Here is a 24,138-nt window from a genome sequence, read left to right as displayed (position 1 = left end):
CAGTGAAAACTGACCCTTTTTTGCAAAGTGCCTAGCTGTAGGTTCTGAACCCTAGCTCTGCCGGCACCAAGGGAAACTTAGCAAAACTATACATTTTTGAAAACTAGACACCCAGGGAAATCCAGGATGGGGTGACTTGACTGGCTCTCACCAGGTTATATTACCCATAATCCCTTGCAAACCAAACATTTGTAAAAACAACACATTTTCCTCACATTTCTGTGGTGAAAAGTTCTGGAATCTGTGTGGATTCACAAAATACCACCCACACCACGTTCCTCAAAGTCTTCTGAGAAAAATGGTAACTCACTTGTGTGGGTAGGCCTAGTGCCCGCGACAGGAAATGACCCAAAACGCAACGTGGACACACCACATTTTCACAGTGAAAAATGACCCTTTTTTTGCAAAGTGCCTAGCTGTAGTTTTGAGCCCTAGCTCTACCGGCACCTAGGGAAACCTAGCAAACCTATACATTTTTGAAAACTAGACACCCAGCGTAATCCAGGATGGGGTGATTTTTAGGCCTGGGCCAAAATTCCGTTCCATTCGCGGAAATTGCGATAATTTGGCATTTTCGCGTTCCGAGGAAAGGGCAAAAATGTCAAAATTTCCGCATTCCGCAGCTTAGCGATAATTTGTTTCTTGCTCGCGCTGTAAAATAATACATTCTCGCGCGCACGCGCACGCGATCGCCTTACCTGAATCCCCGCGTTCGCCGACAAGTTTTCCCGATCTGGTCGCGTTCTCCACGAGATGTTGGATTGTTGGTAGCCATTTGCGCTGTCTCGCGACTGTTCGCGCCAGCAGTAACGTCATGCTTAGCGCGATCACGTCTTTCTTCTCGCGATCGTGCACCGCGAGATAAGTGAAAACAAGATGGCTGCGCCCGCGAGCAACCGCATGGGTAAGTTGGTGAGCCGCGACCACGCAGAAAATACCGCGAACGGGCGGGAAAAAAACTTCCGCATCTTTGCGATATTTCCGCGTGTTTGCGGAGATTTTTAACATTTTCCCGATAATTTGCGAAAGTGAATTTCGCAAATTCCGCCCACCCCTAGTGATTTTACTGGCTCTCACCAGGTTCCGTTACCCAGAATCCCTTGCAAACCTACACATTTGTCCAAAAAAACACATTTTCCTTACATTTATGTGGTGGAAAGTTCTGGAATCTGCGTGGATCCACAAAATTCGACCCACCCGGAGTTCCCCAAAGTCGTCCGAGAAAAAAGGTACCTCACATTTGTGGGTAGGGCTAGGGCCCGCGTCAGGAAACGGCCCAAAACGCAATGTGGACACACCACATTTTCACAGTGAAAACGGAGCCTTTTTTTGCAAAGTGCCTAGCTCTGTATTTTGAACCCTAACTCTGCCAGCACCTAGGGAAACCTAGCAAACCTATACATTTTTTAAAACTAGACACCCAGGGGAATCCAGGATGGGGTGACTTGAATGGCTCTCATGAGGTTCTGTTACACAGAATCCCATGCAAACCTAAAATTGTATTTTGGCTAATTTCTGGGCCCCCTCCAGGGGAATCCACAAACCCTGGGTACCTATAAAATCCCCATGATGTTGGAAGAAAAGGACGTAAAATTGGTGTGGATACTTTATGTGGTCAAAAAGACACAGGGACCTAAGCGCAAACTACCCCAAATAGAACAAAAAGGCTTAGCACAAGGGGGAAAAGGCCTAGCAGCGAAGGGGTTAAAAGACCATTTGCTTGTTAATGAGCTTTGTTGTTTTGTCGCTCCTTCTTAGAGCTCCTGTATCTCCACTCTGCCTATTCCTGGAAACCTCCCCCCCCCCAAGATATGTTTTCGTAGACTCCCCCTCCCCCCCCCCCTGAAAATTTGGCACTAATTGCACCTCTGACTGACGTCACACTCCGCCACTACCACTGGTAGTGAAGACACCTGAAAAAGGCATCGTTTGTAAGCACTTTTGAGAACGGCTCCTATGACGTCGATGGCCTTTGTTCTTTTATCGGCACCCCTCCCTACAAGTTTCATATTTATTATGACAACACAGTTTTTTTCAGATCTCAGAGGGGCGACTCTAACCCGCAGCAGTGAACAGTGAACTCATTTCCTTGGCTATTGGATGGAGTAGAGCTCCATGTATTAAGTTTATATACAGCGTCTTCTATGACCCAAGGATGGTGCTTATGTCTGTATAATATACAGATGGAACTCTGATTCTAAGGTACATGTTAGTTGTAATGTGTGAAGTAAAAGCATGCTTTCATACATGACGATAAGTAACACATGGACAGTAGGCCATAACCTGAAAAGGACATTTTTATTTGTAGAAGAACAGGGATCCCCACCACGCAACCCTTAAGGCTGAACAAAGATTACAGCACACCTAAATCCTAAATTGAGAGTCGTTAGACAAGTCGGACTGAAGAAACAGCCCGGCGCCAGCACGCCTCAGATAATGTGGTTGGACTTGAAGTGGGCTTTTGTCTTACTTGATCATGCTAACATTTACTGATGTATTCGGATAAAGAACAGAGGGGCATATTATCAAGACAGGCGATAAAATTATCGCCGCTTTAGTGGCAGAAAACTGCCGCTAAAACAGCGATAATGGGCTTGATAATATGCTCTATGGAATTCCAATTGAAGCCCATGTTTGGTGTACTGTTCTTCTGTCGCAGATTACACCTAGCTACTCCAGGGACAGAGGGATCAGCGAAAAGGGACTCAGACACAGAGGGGCCAATGGACTGGGGCTCAAGCACAGAGGGACCAATATGCTGGGGCTGGTGGATGGCCCTGATCTCATGAGGCACCGCCTCGTTCAACACTGTGTCGTTTTCTTCCTCCGTTTCTGCCCACGTCAGTCGGGCATCCGAGAAAGGAAAGAAATGGGGCACCTGCTTAGTTTCAGAGTCACCGACTCCGTCAAGCAATGGATCCAGTTCTTCCGGCCGGCCACCTTCACAGCAGTGCGGGTGGCGAGGAGCACCTGCGCAGGCCCCTTCCACCGGGGCTCCAAACTGCCTTTCCTCTGGAAGTGTCTGGTCAGCACAAAGGCCCCAGACCGAATATTGTGGCATGGCCCCTCGGGTGCTGGTGGCAGGGCTTTGTGAATCTGCTGGTGAAAAGAAAGCAAGTTTTTAGTCAACTTATACAGATAATCCACCAGCAAAGGGTATTCAATCTCAGAAAACCGTCGCAGACATTCGCTTGGTGCCCAAACATGACCTCGTACAGCAACAACCCTGTCCTAGAGTGAGCCGTAGCTCTTGTACACAAAAAAGCTCTTGGTAAAGCATCTGGCCACCTGCAATCCTGTGCTCTCCTGAATCTTTGCCAATTTCAGTTTGAGAGTACCGTTGTACTTCTCAACTAAACCTGCTGACTGGGGGTGATTTGCAGCATGAAATTTTTGTTTGATGGGCAGACACAGCAACTGAATAACCTTTGATTTGAAGTGACTTCCGTTGTCACTCCAAATCAAATTGGGCAAACCGAAACGATGGAAGAACTCCTTTAGGAGTGCCTTCGCCGCCACCATGGCTGTCTTCTCTTTAATGAGGTAAGCCTTGACCCATTTACTGAATGCACAAACAACCATCAGATTGTTGACTCGTTCCATTTTGATGAAGTCCATCTGAAAGACCTTGAAAGGAAAGGAAGGTGGTGCAAAGTTACAAGGGGGTGTAGGGGTGCCGTTTCCAGGATTATACATCATGCATACCATACAGTATTTAACCAGATGAGCAGCAACTTTGGGAATGTTATCATTCTACCATACAGGATCTAACAGTCTACAAATAACCCTTACACTGATGTGGGCTGGCCCGTGTGCCATAGTGACCACAGGGAGGACATATGCGTCTGGTAACATCCATCTCTGTTTTTCTGACATATCAGTCCAACATCCATCCTCATCTAAGCGTGCCGTGCTTTCCTGCCATACTGCTAATACCTCAACCATTGCCTCACTCTGGATTTCTTTCACATTGTCTAGCGTATCCTCAAACATAGTGACCTTGGCCCCCACCTGGCAGAACCCGCTACAAACATCCTTTTCATCTTTATTCAAGCTGTATTCTTAGCTGTCTGGTCTGCAAATGTATTCCCCTTTCCCACATCGTCGGTAATCGCATTATGGGCGCTGCACTTCACAATAGCCAATTTCTTAGGGAGTGTCAAGGCAGACAGAAGCCTATGTGTAAGAGAGCCATGCTGAATGCGTGTCCCATGGGAAATAAGGAACCCTCTCTCTGCCAGGATCCGCCCAAAATGATGGGCGACCCCGAAGGCGTACTGGCTGTCAGTATAAATATTAACAGCCAGCTCCTCACTCAATTCACAAGCTCTAATAAGGGTGACCAGTTCATCTGCCTGAGTGGACTGATAGGGTACTCGTGATGTTTCAACTACTGTATGCAGTGTAGTAAGTGTTTATGCTGCAGTGGTAGGGCCATCTGGTAATTTGAAACAAGAGCCATCGACATATAGTTCCCCTTGGGGGTCAGATAAGGGAACATCAGTCAGGTCTACCCATCCCTTCATCTCTTTCTCTGTCTGAAAAATACAATCATGTATGTCAATTTTCTCACTCTCAGAAGGGAGGGGTAGTAACATGGCTGGGTTCAGAGTGGCACATCTTTTTATTGTGATATGAGGGGCAAAGAGAGTTAACTCATAACCAGTCAGACGCGTACTAGTAAGGTGTTGCGCCTTGGTCTTATTCAAAAGTGTATCCACAGCATGAGGTGCCATGACTGTGAGGTCAGTATCAAGTACGAGCCCAGCCGATTGCCTTACGGAGACGGCCACAGCCGTGACCGCTCTTAGACAGCTCGTTAGGGCTCTGACGACTGGATCAAGCAAATCAGAAAAATAAGCACACAGCCATTGCTTACATCCAAAGGCCTGGGTTAAGACAGAGAGCACACAACCAGCCGCCTTGTGTACATACAGCACAAACGGCTTCAGGTAATCAGACATACCAAACACTGGTACAGAGCAAAGCGCAACTTTTAATTGCTCAAAAGACTGCTGACATTCAGGCGTCCAAGGCAAGAGCTCATGCACATCTTTAGTGGTTAGCGCAAGCAAGGGCTTTATTAGTAATGAATAATTAGGGATACAATGGCGACAGTAGGAAGTGATGCCAATAAAAGCTTGCACATCCCTCTGAGTGTTAGGGATAGGCATTTTAACAATGGTGCTAATGCGCTCAGGGGTCAATCTCCTACCCTCCTTCGACAGTAGGTGACCTAAATAGGTGAGGTCCTGTCGACAGTAAGGAAATTTAGAAAGGGACACTTTATGTCCATGTTGAGCCAAATGTAGCAACAACCTAACTGTACTGTCTTTGCATCCGTGTTCAGTGTCAGAGGCTATTAGTATGTCATCCACATATTGAAGCAGTAAATTATCTGGGGAAAGCATGAGGGAGTCCAATTGGGCTTTCAAGGTTTGGCCATATATACTAGGGCTCTCAGTATAGCCCTGTGGAGCACAACAGAATCTAATGCTCCTGCCAGCTAGGGTAAAACCGAACAAATGTTGGCTATCAGGATGGATCGGAATACTAAAGAACGCATTTATCAAATCAATGACAGAGAAGAATTTAGCAGAGGTAGGATTCATGGTCAGAGAGCAGAAATGTCAGGGACCCGCGGGAACTGAGGGACCACTATTTTGTTAACTGCACGCAAATCAATCACGAATCGATAAACATCTGGGTGGTCATCCGAGGAGTCTGAAGATGCCTTTTTTAGAATAAGAAGAATAGGGCAATTACACACATTCGCTGCTGTCTCTTCAACCACTCCCGACTCAATGAGATCCTGTATAATTTACAGCAAAGGTCGCTCCCCCGCTTGTGGAATTTTGTATTGGGGAATACGAGGCAAAATGGCATTGTCTTTAACTTTAATGGAAATCAGGGGAATTTGCAACAGTCCCACATCTGTATCCCCAGTGGTCCACAATGTGTGCGGCACATCTTTAATTTCAGCAGGGAGGGGAGCATCTTTTGACAGATACTGCTTAGTGCTACCTACGATCAGGCCCATTGTCATGTAAGCACCTTCCGAGGAACAAAAAATTGTAGCTTGTAGCCTCTTTAATAAACCCAAGCCCATTAAATTCTCTCCACAATTAGACGTTAACAAAAACTGGCGAGTACACAGTCAAAGGCCCGATAGTCAAGACAAGAGGTTTGGAAATGGGGCTCACAACCGCCACACCAGAAAAGGCTTCCGAAACATTATTTTGGCCAGACAGAGCTGCCCCGGGGACCACTGTACGAGAAACAGCTATTCATTGTACCTGTGTCCACTAAGAATTTCTTAACTGACCCTTGCAAATCTGCAGTGACATAAGGACCGCGCTGATCTACAGGTATCTGGACTGGTCCCTCACCCTGTCTCTAGCTGTCCTACCAGTGAGACATCCTTGTCACTTTGTCTAGATCATAATCATCGTGGTAATACTGTCTCCCTCGAGGGTCATCAAAACAGTTCTGGTCAGAGCGACCCTGCTATGTCCTATCCTCCTGAACCTTATCCTGATCACTTTCTTCACAGCCCCGTCAGCGAGAACCTCGTCCTCTGGGGGCTGCAACTTTCTGTAATAACACCGGACACTTTCTACACCAGTGCCCCTCCTCCTTGCAATACACACACTGATTCGGCCCTACAGGCCTGCTAGTATGGGGAAGCTGCTGGACGGGACCAGCACCACGTCCCCTTCCATTTCCTCTAGGCGCCTGCTGTAACAACATCTTCAACTCCTTGTGCTTCTTTTCCACCTTCTCCTTCTCCTTATTCTCCCTCAATATTACAGAAGGGGAGGATGTAGTCCAAGTGCTCCCCGAAGCCTGAAACCGAGCCGCAATCTCTGGGAGCAAGTTCGTAACAAATCTGTTAACGAACAATCGGACACCCCCTTCCACTTACAAATCCTGTCCGCTAAAGTCCAAAACCACACCCTCAAACTGAGTGAAAAAATCAGACACAATTTCTTCTTTCTTCTGACGACATGCCGTTAATTTGTCCCAATCTACCCTTCTCGGTGGAATAAGAGAGTGCATATAAGAGATAATTTGGCCAGGCAAAGCTAGTATTTTGGCCTTAGGCTTCTCACCAGGCTTCTTCTCCTGATCCCATGCTTTAATTCGATCCCAGGTGCCATCCAACTCGGCACTGTGGTCCTGTGTGTGTAACTGCCTCCAAATGTCAATAAACCTAAGAACATTTCAATATCTGCTAACGTCATCACTGTTGACAAACCAGCCTCTGTCAATTCCTTATAGTATGTGGTAGGGTTTTTCCTAGGGTTGGGTAACTAAGTCTTAAGGGATAACACCTCACTTCTCTTCCATGGAGTATAAACCCATTGCTCTTGGAACCGAGCCTCTGCCTTTGGCCTGATAACAACATCATGCTGATCTCGCTGCTCTGGTATTTCTGGGTGATATATGGGGTGCACCTCCTTCATCGGAAACTGAGACACCATCTTCGGGCTCTTATCAAGCAACCTAATCCAGCAATCAACCATTGTGGCAACGTTACCAAACACCTGACCAGGCGCCATGCCAGCTACATAGACATGATTCTTAATGCCGTAGATAATCTGTGGTGCTGCCTCTTTAAAACACTGCTCCCAGAGCCCAATCAAAATAGCCGACATGTGCTTACAGGCATGCTGCTGGACAAAAGGCTCAGTCTTTCATCACCTCCCACACATCCTCTACACTGTAAATGTGGTTACGAGCCCACTGAGCTGCCTGATTGGCTACCGCTCTTTTCTCTTCCTCTACCACATCAGATCGTATCAATATCTGTCCCATGTGCTCCCTAGCAGTTGCCCAGTACCCGTTCCCTGATCCACGTACAGGTGTTCCGCTACCCAGTACTGTCGGGAAATGAAGGAAAAGGGAAGGAGTGTTAGCAGAAGGAGCAGGCACCACATCCTTTACGGCTGTGTTGTGGGTGTAAGGGCTGGAGAGAGGAGAGACATCGACACAATAGGCGTAGCAGGGAGACTAGCAGTTATCGCAGGCGCAGAAGGCAAAGCCACAGAAATTACAGTAGGCGCGGCAGCCAAGGCAGCTGGGTCAGGAACAGAAGAAAGAGGCAGCAGGGGCAGAAGAGACAGACGGTTGGGACTGTGGCACGGCAGGGTGTATTCTCTGCGGAGCATATGGAGGCGGAGGTCGGGTGTCTAACAATTCCTCCACAAATGTGTCATTTTCTTCTCGAACCACATAAGACTTTTTACATTGAAATCAAAACTTCCTATCAGCACGCTCTATCCCCTTCTCAGTCTTCTTTTTACCATACGCAACAGCTTTCTGAGTAACTGTCTGCATCCTCCCCTTTCGGGCCACTTTTTCTGCTTTCATCCGTCTGTTTAGCTTCCTTTTACCATGTTCTAAGGGAATCAAACATTGACTGCCTACTTCTTTTCACAAACAATTTATGCTGCAGAAAATTATGATTTTGTTTGTCAAAAGTGCCTGTCAACAGCAATCGCAAATTAGCATTGTCCCTCGTATGTTTGTGCCAAATGTACTAAACATAATAGGGCCAAGGCCATGTTTGGCATACATTTGGAGTGCCTTTCAGAGGCGCAGGCTGACTCTCTTCCAATCGAGCATCAGTAGAACAACAACTCACACAGCACAACTTACAGAAACAGGGCATTTTTTTACGAAAACGTGTTCACTATTTATGTCGAGCAGATATTTGCAAATATCTTACCAAAGTTGGTCCTCAGACCTCACCAAATCCAAACCAAAGTGGTGCCATGTTCACAAAAAACTCAAACAAATTCAAGCGCTTGTCAAAAAACGATCCCCAGACCGTACCAAACACAAACCAAAATGGCGCCATAGTCACATAACCAAAACCAAAGCAAACTCACCTGGTGCACACAGGTCAACCAAATTTATTCTGCACTGCCGACTCTTTGTACCAAACAGTCAGATCCAAGGGTTTCGCCATTCAGGACCCCCGCCGGGATGACCATCGGCCGAGGCACCACCCGGTCAGACAGACGGGGCAGCTGCGAGTACTAGACTCTCTCGTGCAGGGATCCTCGGTCTGCCCATCCGACCGACGTGGCCCCGTCCCCCTCACCCGTCCGTCATCAAGGAAGGGTTACTCACCCGATGGGGTCCTGTTCGGGTGCTAACTGAAGGAAGTGACCCGATTAGGGCCACCTGGGTCACTCGCGACCACCTCTCAGCCTTCCATACAAATGAAGAGTCGGTCAGACAGTAGAGAATACAAACCTAAGTTATTTATTAGTCATACACTCGAGCGAAGTCCAGTCTTACCAGCCTCCTTAGATAGCTGCAGAGGAACTGACTCTTGCCAACATAGTAGACAAGATATACATTTTCAGCACCCCTAAAGACCCATCCAGACTGGAATTTTCCAGTCTGAGAGCTGATGAACAAAGGTGGTACAGAAGGATGAGCTACCATCCTGAGACCATGTACATGTTATCATAGTTTTAAGGTACCTTTGCCCGTGCCCATCTCTCTGAGAGTGGGAGCAGGCCTACCTACTGGGAAAGGCATGCAGTGACAGAACGATCTATTCGTTAGCGCAGCGAAGCTCAACCTTGAATAATAAAGAGAAACAATCAAGGCTGCTTTCTGCTGAGGCAGACAGTATGAGACAGAAGCTTGATTTCGATCATAGTACAAAATGGCGGCTGAATAAAAAATGGTGCAACAAATGCTAACTTAACTCCATTAATGCTAGCAGGAGTCAGCTGGACGCATTTTTAGTCCAACAGCCAATAAAAATGAATTTCAGCAAACAGGACAGGAGGAGTCAAAACGTTTGGGGGAAGACCAAACCAAGCATTGTGAAGTATAACAGATAACATATTCCGAAAGCACTTGACATTGTTCGATTTTGCAGCGTCAAGATTTTTATACCGAAGTCTGGGTTGTGCTGCTGTCTTTTTCTTTAGCTGTATTTCTTTCAAGTGAACTTCGGCACTGACTGAACGCCACCGATTGGAAAGTTCAACACATTATCCTTGAGGCCTTCAATTGCAAAGCTTGCTAATAGAGGTACATGCTCACTCACAGGCTCGCCTACTATCGCCAGGTCGAATACTCTTGACCATGTCTTACTGTGAATTAGTACATGGTCTATACGGCTTTCCTTATTTACCAGCTTAAATATGTAGTTTGTTGGCCAGTCAGGATGAGTATCACCAAGCAGGAATACCAGGCCAATATTAGGGATAAAGATTTGTTTTTCTTTTCTGAGGGATTTTTGGTTCTGGGACACCCCAGCCATCATCTTCTTCCAGCGAATGTACTCCGTTAATCCTTTTGGGGAATGGATATTCCAATCACCACACACTATCAAAATGTCGCCTTTACTAAGTGCCCCAGTAATGTTTCCCAACATTAACACTGGCCATTCTTCCTACGCTTGTAGTCTGGTGGTACATATACATTTATAATGTCAATAGTCTCCCTCTTTGTGGTGCATTGAGTTTGTCGCACATGGGAAACATTCTGAGGCATGTCATGAACAGGAAGCTGCTATATAGTTACTCGCAGTTTGTTGGAGATAAACATTGATCACCCCCGTAAGGCGACCTCTGTTTCCTTATCTTGTCGTTGTATTGAAATCGGGGAACTCATCTTCCTTGACATTGGTTAATGCTCACGTCTGTTGGAAGAAGCGGAATATCCGCCTCATTTATAAATACCGGTCAGTCTGGATCCTCCACGGGGTCCCCGTCCAGAAGAGATGCCATTCAAGTTGGTGACCCACGCCTAAAAAGTCCTCCACAACATCAGGCCCACCTACATCAACCACTGCCAGACCTTCCACCAACCCTCCAGACATCTTCTCTCAGTCTCCCTCACCCTCTCACACATTCCCCACATCCGTCAGAGCCGCAGCAGAGGTCGTTCCTTCTCCTACCACACCACCAAGTCCTGGAATGACCTCCCCCTCCACCTTCGAACCTCTCCTTCGCTCGTCGACTTCAGGAAGAGGCTCAAAACCAGGCTCTTCCACTAAGGCCTCAGAACCTCAGTGCCTGGCTACCCCCGAGGGTGATCAGCTGGTATATACAAATACTCTTAGTCTTTAGTTCAGAACCTGTGATCTGGGCCACATACCTCCAGGCACCGTTCCATTCTATACTTGCAGGCGGACAGATCTCCAGTTCCTAGCTGACTACAGAGATTGTCCTGATTTGCAAAGACCCAACGAAGACCCTGAGAACTACTGGCCTATTAGTTTTATCGACACCTCACAGAAACTATTTTGCCACCTCATATTCGACCAACTTCTTGATTGAGTTGGTGGTCACGGCAGGTCTTCCTCAAGACAGGTGGGGGGTGGGGGGGGAATTCACAGCCCTCTGAAGGCCGAAAAGTCTCAGCCGTATGTTCGGGACCGCGAGGAGATTCTAAACGTGTCCCAGGGTGTACAAATCTGTGATAAATTCTAGTAGAAGGATAGACGGGCCGCAGTACCATCCATCATCTGCATCAAGTCAATTCCCCCCCCCCCTCCACCTGTCCTGAGGAAGACCCGCCGTGACCACCAACTGGGGCACCAACAGGGTTGAAACGTAAGATAGGAATCTCTGGAGTGAAATTATCTTCTGGCCTACAATACACTTGTATATAGACAACCATGATCTCACTGTATATTCCGTACACCACTTGAGCACTTTGCACTATTGTCACTTTTATTCACTTTGTATTCCTGTAAATAATTTGTCTTGACAGTTTACCTGTTTATTGTGAATATCAATGAATGATTTAATTCTGATATAAATAATATTAACAAGCCATTCATCTCAGTCCTTATTCATTAAGTGTCAAGTAATAAAGCTCAGTTCTTATTGATTAAGTGTTGAGTATTTGATCATATTTTGCGTGTTCCAGAGTTTGCTTTTTGTATTGCATTTTGAGCATCCTCAACTCACGTTCGTTCTACCCGACAGAACCATTTCTTGTTTAATTAAAACTTACCCAGGTTCTGAGGGACACAGGGTTACCCCTTTATACTTAATCTATATTGAAACACAGTCTCACTTGATAAGGGCCATCTTTATGTCGTCTTTGTCGACCTGAAGACAGCTTTCGATTCTGTACATAGAGCCAAGCTCTGGGAAGTTCTGGAAAACATGGGTGTCCCCCGAAACATTCTTTCTGTCCTTATCAGGTTGCATGCACTCAATACTGCCTGAGTCAGGTATGGCAACTGTGCTGAGCTCACAGACCCTTTTAAGATTGAAACTGGTGTTCGGCAGGGCTGTGTGCTGGCCCGACATTGTTCACTTTTTACATTAACGACTTAGTGCACGCACTTTAATTTCCCCAGAAATGATGCTCCCAGTGGTGGCCAGCATGGCTTGCGGGGGGCGGGGTGGGGGGGGGTCACACATGGGGGGAAATTGGGAATAAACACTTACCTTGAGGCTGGGTCCCGCGTTTCTGCTCTTGCTCTCCTGTCTCTGACTCTGACAGGAACAGGAAACAGGTAGCCAGCGTTGTGATTGGTCTGAGCGCACAGGGGCTGGAGCGATGGGCATGTTCTCCAAGCAGGCTGTAATGCAGTCTGCATGGAGAACGGGGAAAGTGTGCATGACTGGTTTAGGCAGCCCGAGAGGGCCGACCAAACAGTCATTATGCACTTAAGAGTGAGCAAACCACTCCTCCCCTGCTCTGAGAGCAGAGCAGCCCCGCCCACCCGCCCTCCGCAAAGCAGCAGGACACGAAGCATAAAATGATAATAACTATTAGAGCCTCATTATGATGGCGGTTCAACTTATGCCCAACCGCCATCATATCGGAGCCAGGACTGCCCGACTTTCTGTCAGTGTCCCACCAATGGTATTACAATGCGACCACCTCTAAGGCGGTCGCAAAGTGTATCTTTTGTATTGCGGCGTGTGCTGCAGGCAGCCGCACACATCGCAGTACAAAAAATAAACTTTTAGCATATCCCTGCACTATGTGGAAGGAACCATGTGGTGCCTGCCACATGGTGTAGGGATATGTAGTGCCCCCAAAACTGAGGGCCAGGGGGAAAGAGGGGCCAGCTATAGACCCCCAATGTCCCTTTCTGCCAGCCTTTTCATGGTGGGGAAACCGAAGGAGGGAAAACAAGAGAGGCCAGTGAGAGCCTCATAGGAGGGAAAGAGAGAGGGGTCAGTGAGTGCCTCAAAGGAGAGAAAGAGAGAGGGGTCAGTGAGAGCTCAAAGAAGGGAAAGAGAGAGGGGCCAGTGAGAGCCTCGAAGGAGGGCAAGAGATAGGGGCTAGTGAGGGCCTCGAACGAGGGAAAGAGAGAGGGGTCAGTGAGAGCCTCAATGGAGGGAAAGAGTGAGGGGCAAGTGAGAGCCTCGAAGGAGGGCAAGAGAGAGGGGCTGGTGAGAGCCTCGAAGGAGGGCAAGAGAGAGGGGCTAGTGAGAGCCTCGAACGAGGGAAAGAGAGAGGGGCCAGTGAGAGCCTCGAAGGAGGGCAAGAGAGAGGGGCTAGTGAGAGCCTCGAAAGAGGGCAAGAGAGAGGGGCTAGTGAGAGCCTCGAACGAGGGAAAGAGAGAGGGGCCAGTGAGAGCCTCGAATTAGGGAAAGGGAGAGGAGCCAGTGAGAGCTTCATGGGAGGGAAAGAGAGAGGGGAAAGTAAGAGCCTCGAACAAGTGAAAGAGATAGGGGCTAGTGAGAGCCTCGAATGAGGGATAGACAGAGGAGCCAGTGAGATCCTCGAATTAGGGAAAGGGAGAGGAGCCAGTGAGAGCCTCATGGGAGGGAAAGAGAGTGGGGCCATTGAGAGCCTCGAACGAGGGAATGAGAGAGGAGCCAGTGAGAGCTTCGAACGAGAGAAAGAGAGAGGGGCCAGTAAGAGCCTCAAGGTCAAGAAAGAGAGAGGGGCTAGTGAGAGTATTGAAGGAGGGAAAGAGAGAGGGGCCAGTGAGAGCCTCAAAGGAGGGGAAGAGAGAGGGATCAATGAGAGCTCGAAGAAGGAAAAGAGTGAGGGTTCAGTGAGAGCCTTGAACCAGGGAAAGAGAGAAGGGCCAGTGAGAGCCTCGTACAAGGGAAAGAGAGAGGGTTCAGTGTGTTGTGTCCTGCTGGACACAGTCTAGTGTTTCTGCCAGCCACTCCCCCGAGGGCTGGCCCACACACACCCCCTCACCCATCCAACACGGGTGTCACCGGTCAGGTGACCCCGCCAATAAAAGGGCCCGAGTGCACGTGCTCGGGGCTAGTTCACAGTACCGTAAGCGCTGTGTCTGTGTCGTCCTTTAGTCCGACATGTGGGCCTAGGGCCCAGAACATAACACTGGCGACGAGGACGGGATCTGACCCCGCCTGCATGCTGGTTGCTGCTTTGTTGTGCCTCGTGAGAGGGGGAACTGCGCCCACGAGGCTGCCTCCGCCTGCAGAGTGCCATTTGCTTTCAATGCACCAGTGGGGCCGCCAAGGACTGAGAGGCGCCCACAACTTCGCTGGAGCTACCGCAGTGCCACACACACTGCCATAGCACTGCCCTGTCCTGCAACGCCCGCTCCGAGTGTTTCTCTCTGCAGCGGCCTACAAAGTCATACACTCGCGCCGCTCATCGGTCTGCAATGACGGTGTGGTGGTCTCAGCGCGGCTGAGTAATGCAAAGGGGGACGAGAGACATTCGCGCAAAGGCTGTGACCAATAATTAAGTGTGCCACCCCAGTACTGGATGCCCCATACCTGCCCGCAATCAGCGTGGAGAGAGAAGACACTTCCCTGCAGCAGCCGTGGCAGGATCGGAGAAGCGAGTTCACGCAGCAGGAGCTCGGAAGGCAGGAAAGCGCTATCTGCAGGTCGCTGATGCCGGCCACGCACTGTCCCAAGGTGAGGCGGATACCGCGGTGGAGATTATCTTGGACTGCAGGGTGGGAGACTCGCCACACTGCGCTAGCACCGGAAGCCCCTGCGGAGCTCCCTGCATCTTTTGCAATACAATGCCAGTAAGCCTCCCGGCTGCAGGACGAGAAAAGAAGAGAGGCCGCTGTCCCTGCTGAGGCTGACGAGTCCCTGGAAAGGGGAAGGGGCAGGTGACAGGGAGGCACGGCTGTGCGGCAGCCGCTGGTGGAGAGCATTCATTCTGCCGTCCCCAATGACGCCCGCGTTTTGCGAAGTGAAACAAAAGTGGAATATCTCACATCTGCCGCCCTTAAAGTGTAAGTAGATAAGCGGACGGCATTCTTCAGGGAAAATAAACTGCATTTGTTCGTACCTGATTGCGGGTTTTGGAGTCCTTCCCGTTCGTCCTTCGACACTGTTCTTGACGTGGTGTGCGTTCACAGTGCCACCAGGCGGTCGCTTGCGGTACCGCACCCAGCCTGGACGGAGCACACTTGTAAGGAGGAAAGGCAGCCAATACATTCACCCCTGCCGGAGTCCGGCCACAGAAAAACTTAAGCAGGTTTACAGCGCCCGTGCTCTAAGCAGAAACAGCACAAGACCACCCAAGAGGGTGACACACACACACCAGTTATGGGCTGCCTGTTAGTTTAGAGGTGAGAGACTGTGAACCCCCACAAGGAGTTACATGAAGCCCACACACAAAAAGCAACCAAGAGTACAACCCAGGCAGAAAAGTCCACAAAGGAAAAGACTATATAGCAGTATAAGTCACAAAACTATCAGTTTCAGTGCCTGTGAGGAGTAACATCATCTCATGGCATCAGCAAGCGCCACTGCCAATGCCTGCAGCCAGTAACTTATGTACACTGAGAAAGCTGAAAGTGTGGTGGCCTGAAAGAAGTGGACACGCGATAGTGATGAGCTCTAATGAAGGAAGGAAGACTTGCACACCACCTTGTGGTACATGGCCACCACTGTAAAATGAGCAGGCACCTAAAGGAGCCAGCAGAAAACACTGTCTCAAGACGCAGAGACAATACAAGACTGCATACAGAGAGAGCCTAGATGCAAGGGATACAGAGACAATGCATCCCTTAATGACTGGCACAGCACCAAACAAGTGTGCAGCGACACAGGAACAGCTGCTACAGGTCTATGAGAAGCAAAGACAGCCAACGAAGCTATCCCAGCAGTGAAGAGGAAACTGACGGGACTGGGAAACAATAAAGCTAATGAAGACACAGCGCGCAGGAAAACCCCCAGGCCGGTAGTGAAAAGAAGAGAACCCCCAGGCCGGTGGAGAGAAGAAGAGTCCCCCAGGCCGGTGGAGAGAAGAAGAGTCCCACAGGCCGGTGGAGAGAAGAAGAGACCCCCAGGCCGGTGGAGAGAGTGAAAGACCCCCAGGCTGGTGGAGAGAGAAGAAGAGACCCCCCAGGCCGGTGGAGAGAAGAAGAGTCCCCCAGGCCGGTGGAGAAAGAGAGAGAGCCCCGACCAGGAGAGAGAAACACCCTGCTGCTATGCACACAGAGCCACCCTGATGCCACTACCAATGTCTTCAGTCAGAGAATTACCTACCCTGGAAAGCTGGAAGTGTAGTGAACCGAGAGAAGAAGCCACGCAACAGTAACAAGCTCTAATGAGAAATGCGAACAGTTGCACACCAACTCGCGGTGAATGGTCCCATCGCAGTAAAGAGAACCTGGCTGATATTTCTCAGAAAAGTGATAGATGAATACATACACTAGTGGTGGCAAGTGACCACCACAGCAAGAAAAGCAAGTATGCATCGCCACTGCTGGCAGAGCAGAGGCAAGGAAAAGACGAGACGGAAGGGCGATTACCCGCCATCTGCAAAGCACCAAGAAAAGTCCCAGAAGGGAGAGGGGCCCTGTGTGGTCCGAAAGCAGGAGGAAGAGAGATCGTAATTACCCAACCTGCATCAAAATCGCACAGCAGGGAGCTAGAGATTATTCAGGGAGTGCCCCCGCTATTGCCTTATGGACTGTGGTGTGCAACAGTCCTTTTGCAGGCAGGAGGAGAGTCCAGCACTCCGAGTGGCGCGTCACCACTACTGACGCAAGAAAAGGGAGATATTTACCCCATACAGCAACCCTAAATCACAGCCGGACTATACGGATCCCTCAAAGCACGCCTACTTCCACTACCATCCCTGAAATTGGCGGGCGCACCTGAGAAGACGCCCTATCCTACCTGACCGGACCGGTGAGAGGTCGGTGGCGGGAGCAAATGTATAGCCCAGAGAACACAACGGAGTGAGCAGGAGGTCCCTGTGAGATTTCGTGGCCCTACCGCCACATTTCAGAGCAGGTGTAGAAGCGACTTGCATTGCGCGGCTACTGCAACACGATGCCACTGCAACACTATGCCATTGCAGCACGATGCCACTGCAACATGATGCCATTGCAGCACGATGCCACTGCAACATGATGCCATTGCAGCACGATGTCACTGCAACACGATGCCATTGCAGCATGATGCCACTGCAACACAATGCCATTGCAGCACGATGCCACTGCAACACGATGTCATTGCAGCAAGATGCCACTGCAACATGATGCCATTGCAGCACGATGTCACTGCACCACGATGTCATTGCAGCAAGATGCCACTGCAGCAAAATGCCACTGCAGCAAGAAGCGACCTGCATTACAAGTCTGTCGACACATTTTAGAGAAGATAAGGAGTGGCGAGATATAGGACAGTGAAAGTCCTATTCCAGCAAAACGGACGACAACAAGTGAGCAGTGGGAATCAACGAAAGGGGAGTAGAACAAGTACTCGCACGATCACCTGAGTGCACCTTCTAAGATACGACAGCCACTGGGGTGGGGTGACATCATTCTTCATAGTGACCGTCATCCACCTGTCGCCGGCTGCTTAAAGGAAAGGGCATCCCTGTTCTACTTACACAAATGCCAAATCAGAAGAACTGCACCAAGTGTCCGACGAGTATCCTGACTGCCAAGATTCGCCAGTCATCCCTACTCACTGCTAGTTATCACCAGATGTGGTGCGAGTCGTCTCATGGCATCCACTCCATATCTGTCATGTGCATCACTGCCATCCTTGGAGCATCAAGTACAACAACTGGAGTCCCACACCACTTGCCAGAACAATCGACGATCCGAAAATGCAGTGACCATCTGTTCAACCGGCGCATGTTCTGATCCTGGTAGCGAGGGCATGTTTCTGACCAAGACACATCCACCCCTGAAGTTTGCACGAGTGACGAGGCAGTGGCTCCAGAGTCAGAGCCCATATGCAGTCCCAGGGCAACTCATCCAAGGGGCCTCCCAGAGCGTGAGAGATGGACTTTACTGTGCCCCACCAATGGATTCCAGGAAGTTAGCCAGGCCATCTAACCGAGAATTTCAACAGGTCACAGAATGCCAAGTCTGTCGTCAAAGGATCAAGCGACGCAATCGTCCGGTGCGGCAGTGGACTCATCCATACGCTCCTGATGCACCCATGTTGAACAATAAACACTAATCGCCTCACAGCAAGAGTATGCTGGACTGATGAACATCTCGTAGGTGGACCATTCCTCGACTGAAGCGAAGCCGAAAGGTCCGGATATCATCAGCACTGTGTTCGTCCCCAGATATACCTGGTTAAAGTATGGACATGTGCAAAGATGTCCTGATGCTCACAGCTGCACCTGTCCACCGCTGTCCTGCGAACTACATCTCTGAACTGTGAGGCTTCCATTTCTTTTAGTTTGTTTTTCTCATTTTTCTTTCCATAGGTTGGACGCTTTTGTTTGTTGTCTTTTTCGTTTTTATTAAAATTTGGGAGGAATGTTGTGTCCTGCTGGACACAGTCTAGTGTTTCTGCCAGCCACTCCCCCGAGGGCTGGCCCACACACACCCCCTCACCCATCCAACACGGGTGTCACCGGTCAGGTGACCCCGCCAATAAAAGGGCCCGAGTGCACGTGCTCGGGGCTAGTTCACAGTACCGTAAGCGCTGTGTCTGTGTCGTCCTTTAGTCCGACATGTGGGCCTAGGGCAGACCCTCAAAGGGGGGAAGAGAGAGGGATCAGTGAGAGCCTCAAACAAAGGAAAGAGAGGGGGACCAGTGAGAGCCTGGGATGGAAAGAGAAAGGACAGTGAGAGCCTGGAAGGACAGAAAGAGAGAGGGGCCAGTGAGAGCCTTGAACGAGGGAAAGAGGGAGGAGCCAGTGGGAGCCTCAAATGAGGGAAAGAGAGAGGGGCCAGTGAGAACCTCGAAGGAGGGAAAGAGAGAGGGGTCAGTGAGAGCCTCGAAGGAGGAAACGAGGGAGGAGCTAGTGAGGGCCTCGAAGGAGGGAACGAGGGAGGAGCTAGTGAGAGCCTCGAAGGAGGGAACGAGGGAGGAGCTAGTGAGGGCCTCGAAGGAGGAAACGAGGGAGGAGCTAGTGAGGGCCTCGAAGGAGGGAAAGAGAGAGAGGCCAGTGAGAGACTCGAAGGAGGGAAAGAGAGAGAGGCCAGTGAGAGACTCGAAGGAGGGAAAGAGAGAGGGATCAGTGAGAGCTCGAAGAAGGAAAAGAGTGAGGGGTCAATGAGAGCCTTGAACCAGGGAAAGAGAGAAGGGCCAGTGAGAGCCTCATACAAGGGAAAGAGAGAGGGGTCAGTGAGACCCTCAAAGGGGGGAAGAGAGAGGGATCAGTGAGAGCCTCAGAGGGAAAGAGAGAAGGCGTAGTGAGGGTCTCGAAGGAGGGAAAGAGAGAGGGGCTAGTGAGAGCCTCGAACGAGGGAAAGAGAGAGGGGCCAGTGAGAGCCTCAGAGGGAAGGAGAGAGGGGTCAGGTAGATCGTAGAACAAGGGAAAGAGAGAGAGGCCAGTGAAAGCTTCGAAGGAGGGAAAGTGAGAGGGGAGAGTGAGAGCCTCAAGGGTGGGAAAGAGAGAGAAGTCAGTGAGAGCCTCGAAGAAGGGAAAGAGAGAAAGGCTAGTGAGAGGATCAAGGGTGGGAAAGAGAGAGGGATCAGTGAGAGGATCAAGGGTGGGAAAGAGAGAGGGGTTAGTGAGAGCCTCGAATGAGTTAAAGAGAGGGCTGTGAGAGCTGGGGTGGGGAGAGAGTGAATGAATAGGACACGTGAAACAATTTAACCTATAGTATGGCCAGGTACTGTGGAGTCCCCCTCCCTTAATCAAACAAGCCACTGTTTTACTTCAAACCCTTGGGGCCCCCCGAAGGCCAGTCAGATCCACCGCCATCTTGCCCCAAGGCAGCAGGGTAGACAACACACCAGCTTGGATTAAGTGTCGTAAAACCCCAGCCGTATTTTATTTCATGACAATAACAAAACATTAATCTCAATATTTACATTATTTACACAATACGCAGAAAGTCCGGTCCATCCCATGGTGTCATTTGGCGATCCTTAACATGTTTCTAATACACGGCCATTCCTATCATAAGCTAAGTGACCAGCAACATTCTTTCTGCCTATCCCTGTTTGAGCCGACGGCAAGGTCAATGACTGGTCCAAGATCAAGATAGGTCCCACCCCCCTACCGGAGTGACCTTGCACCGGAGGCCCAGTTTGCCAGAAGGTTATCTCACCCCGGGCACCCCCTACGCCCTCAACATTATTTCCATAAGGGGCTCTGCATTAATGCCCAGTTTACTAGCGCCCTTGCGCGTGTGCGGGGGTTGGCCAACAGCCTACCGGAAGCTGAACTTTCCCTCCCCCCTCATCCTTCCAGCCTACCAGCTGTAACTGCCCCTGGAGTTCCATGAGAGACCATCTGTCCCCCCCCCCCAGGCGTCCCCATTTGACAATGGTGATGCCTGCTAAGGACCGTAAGCTATGCCCACCAATCATGACCTTTCCGTCACAGACCAGCATAGTTGCCCGACTATCTGCCCCCCCCCTGCCTCCAGAAGGTCATGCCTTGCTCCACATCCCTACTAGCCAGGCAAGCAAATTCTCCATGAACAACGTGTTACCCCGCTTAGAGTGGTGCACGCCATCCTGTAGGAAAAACGGCTCCCCCCGGATGCACCCATGTGCAATTGACTGAAGCTTTGGGGATTGGAATAGCTTGTCAACACAATTGTTGATCTGTTTCTCTGAATGATTCAGGGCCCACACAGACTCCCCCCCTCCACTGAAATCTGGGAACCATGTGTGACCAAGCCAGAACTGCTTGTGGAAATCTCTTTGCCAGCCACTCCACCTCTGTAATCAGGGCTTTCACTATGCCTTTTCTGCTCAAATGCACCAGGTCATTACCCCCTGGATGCAAGAAAACTGCTGCAGGGGGTACCCGCGTCCTGTCTAGCAAGCTTACCAACATTTCCCTGAGCTGGCCAAAGCGTAGCCCTCCCTGTCCGTGAAAAGCAAAATTGAAGCCAGCTTGATGTGTTCTGTGTGCGTAATGGCCTGAAAAGAAAAATTGTCTCAACCTGCTTGCATATGAATGGCCAATAATCCACTCGTCCATTTTCTTGTGCTCCCAGGCGGGTACCTGGGGTGCAACAGGCGTTGATAGATGATGAACTGGTGCAAGCTTCCCCCTGCGGAACAGGATGTGGAAACTGCAAGTCAAATGAGAAGGAGAAAACAACTGTGAGTGACACTAAACCAACTTTATAGCATATGCAGCCGCAGATAGCGCTTGTAACAGTCTGAGGGCCACCTACCAATCCTCTGCACGCGCTCCCGGAGAGGCCCCTGGCCTTTGCCTCGTTGCGGCCCCTATCTTGAACGAGTGAGTCCCAAAACTGACTGGGTCCAAACCGGCCGTCTTGATGGCCGCACCCATGACCCTCCTGAATTGGAATGCAGTGAGCAGAGTCCCATCTTCATGTATTAGTAACAGACCCCCCTCATCCCGTGGCCTGTGTTCAAGGACGCCTCCAGGTTGGCGATGGGGCAGCAACTGCTCCCCTCTGCTCTTTGTATCACCACTCTGTCCCCTCTACCCTCCTGATCGGTCTTAGACTTGGGAATGGATATGAATAGGGATTCCCTTTGCACTTTTATGTGACTGAACTGTAGTCCCCTGTGCCAATCCTTTTTATTCTTTGCCACCAGCTACCCAATTCTGAAAGCGCCACAGAACGCCAGTGAAAACGCTGCTTTAAAGAGGAGTGCTTCACCCGCTGACTTACAAACTTGACTCAGCGCACCCAGCAGAGCCGACAAGATGTTAATACCTATCGGACGCCTTACATCCGGCTGGGAACCTTACAGGCGCTGCCATCCTTTCAGTGGCTTTCTTACTATGAATGTGCTGGTGGGGTCGCACTTCCCTGCATTTTTGCAAAAAAGGAAATTGACGCTATATGGCGTTGTGCTGGCGCCACAGAGCGCCCCCCATCTTTCATTGCTCTCAAGAAGGAAAACACTGGTTGGCCCCAAAAGTGGAACAAGATCTGGGGTGAGTGGAAGAAAGCGAGGGGAATGTTGTGTGAACCGTTTCTTGATCCCTCTACACAAGATGGTATGACTCTGTGACATTATTGGTCATAATGTGGAAACTGATGTTCTGTAATGTGATGGAAATGTTGGACTACATTGACAAATCAATGGTGGTTTTGGTACTTATGCACAATGTCACTTTATTATATGCTGTCATATGTTTGTTTTTCTTAGTCAATAAAAATTATATTTTTTTTAAAAAGAAGGAAAACAATACCCCAGTATCCTGCCAGGCCTCCTACCATCCCTCCCACAAAAAGTTGCAATATGCCCCAATCGCCCCTTCATAGGCCTTCCTGGTCCTGGGTTCTAGGCTAGCTGCCATGAGGTTCGGTAACTGGGGGCACCAAGCTGCCAAAGCTGGTCTGGGAAAGGCATTGGTTTCTCTGCCGCTTCTGGGTGGTGGGCCCTGAACACCTGCATCTTAAAGCGAGAGAGCACGCCGGCAGCATGATTCAATGCACCTGGGATGTGCGTCGCCCTAAATAGAATATTCAATCTCATGCACAGCAATATTATTTCTTCCAACAATAGCAGGATCATCTTACACTTTGCAGATTGATGGTTGATGCCTTCAACCACAGACATGTCAGACCAAAAGACCACAGATTGGTTCCTCAGATGTACTGGCCAGATGGACAATGCCACAGATGGGAAATAATTCTAAGAAACCAATGTTACCTGTGAGCTCGGATTCCACCCACCATGCTGGCCAGCGCTGCACCACCCATGCTGTACCTAAAATGACGCCAAATCCTTTGTTACCTGCAGCGTCAGTCATCAGACCTATCTCCGGGCTGGACCACACTACCTTGCCTTTGAAGTCACGCAGAAATGCCTTTCAAATCTGCATGTCCTGCCTGACCTCACTGGACAACCTAGTGTGGTGATGTTTTTCTTTGAGACCTGACATAGCCTGGGCAATGGTGTGTGAGAATGGCCGTGCCATGGGAATGACCTTTAGTGCAAAGTTTAACTGTCCCACTGTTTGCTGGTGCAGCGTAACCTTCTTCCTCAGGCATTTTTTTGGGGGGTGTTAGAAGGTGGTTCTGACACTATGGGCCGCCCTGATTTTTCGCTTTTTGAGCAAATAATTGTTGAGCTTTTACTGTGGGGGAGCCTCATAAGTTGGGACTCACCCACAGTGAACTCAGGATGTAAGAGACTGCATGGGGATTTTACTGGTGTTCCCCTGGCTTGACCAGGGCACTGCGCAGCAGATGAAATAAGGGACACTGGGCGGGTTACATGCAGACACATATGTACATGCGTGTGCACACGTATACGGGCTGCGCAGGGGACATTCCTAGCGTGCGCAGTCCAGGAGCAGCTACAAAGGGAATGGTGTGACAGGACTTATGCGGAATTGGGTGGTGACATGGAATAGGCTTTATACACTGGAAAGAAACATGCCAGTGAAAGTCAGTGTGTTTTACTGTGTTTTTCACTTCATTATTCCCTTATGTGGAGGTGGAACCCATGGGCTAGGGTAACTTCCATTAGGCCTACAGATTCCAGACACGCACTAAAGTCCACTGTAGCAGATGTGAAAAGAAGTATTCTGCACAGTCCAAAGTCATATTTGTTCTGCTTTTGGGTCATACAGGACTGTCATATTTCTCTGAGCCAGCCATGACCAGACCCAGGCTGAGGGCTGACCTCAGCTGGAGGGATTGATGACCTTTCTTCCACAAGCTAGGGCCTCCTCTCCAGGAAGAGAAGATGGGTGGAGCTGCAGGCCAATCCATCAACTGCTGTCGCTGGGTGCCAGGCACCAGGCTGCACCAAGGAGGGAAGGAGTTGGGTTTCAGAGGCCATGTGGCCAGAGATACTGGACGACTCC

The 24,138-nt window shown here is 49.7% G+C and overlaps 1 long non-coding RNA gene across 1 annotated transcript in view; it reads right to left on the bottom strand.

Moving 5' to 3' along the window:
• Positions 1–2,313: 2,313 nt before the first annotated feature.
• Positions 2,314–24,138, bottom strand: part of LOC146799768 (uncharacterized) — a 59,883-nt gene continuing 38,058 nt past the window's right edge. The window contains exons 2-3 of the long non-coding RNA XR_014969310.1: positions 21,278–21,409; positions 2,314–3,099 (exon numbers count right to left, since the gene is read on the bottom strand). This is a non-coding gene — a long non-coding RNA (uncharacterized LOC146799768). The remainder of the gene's footprint in view (positions 3,100–21,277; positions 21,410–24,138) is intronic.

Source organism: Triturus cristatus, chromosome 9, assembly GCF_964204655.1.
Source record: "Triturus cristatus chromosome 9, aTriCri1.1, whole genome shotgun sequence".
Lineage (NCBI taxonomy): Eukaryota > Metazoa > Chordata > Amphibia > Caudata > Salamandridae > Triturus > Triturus cristatus.
This window is presented reverse-complemented; position numbering and strand designations above follow the sequence as displayed.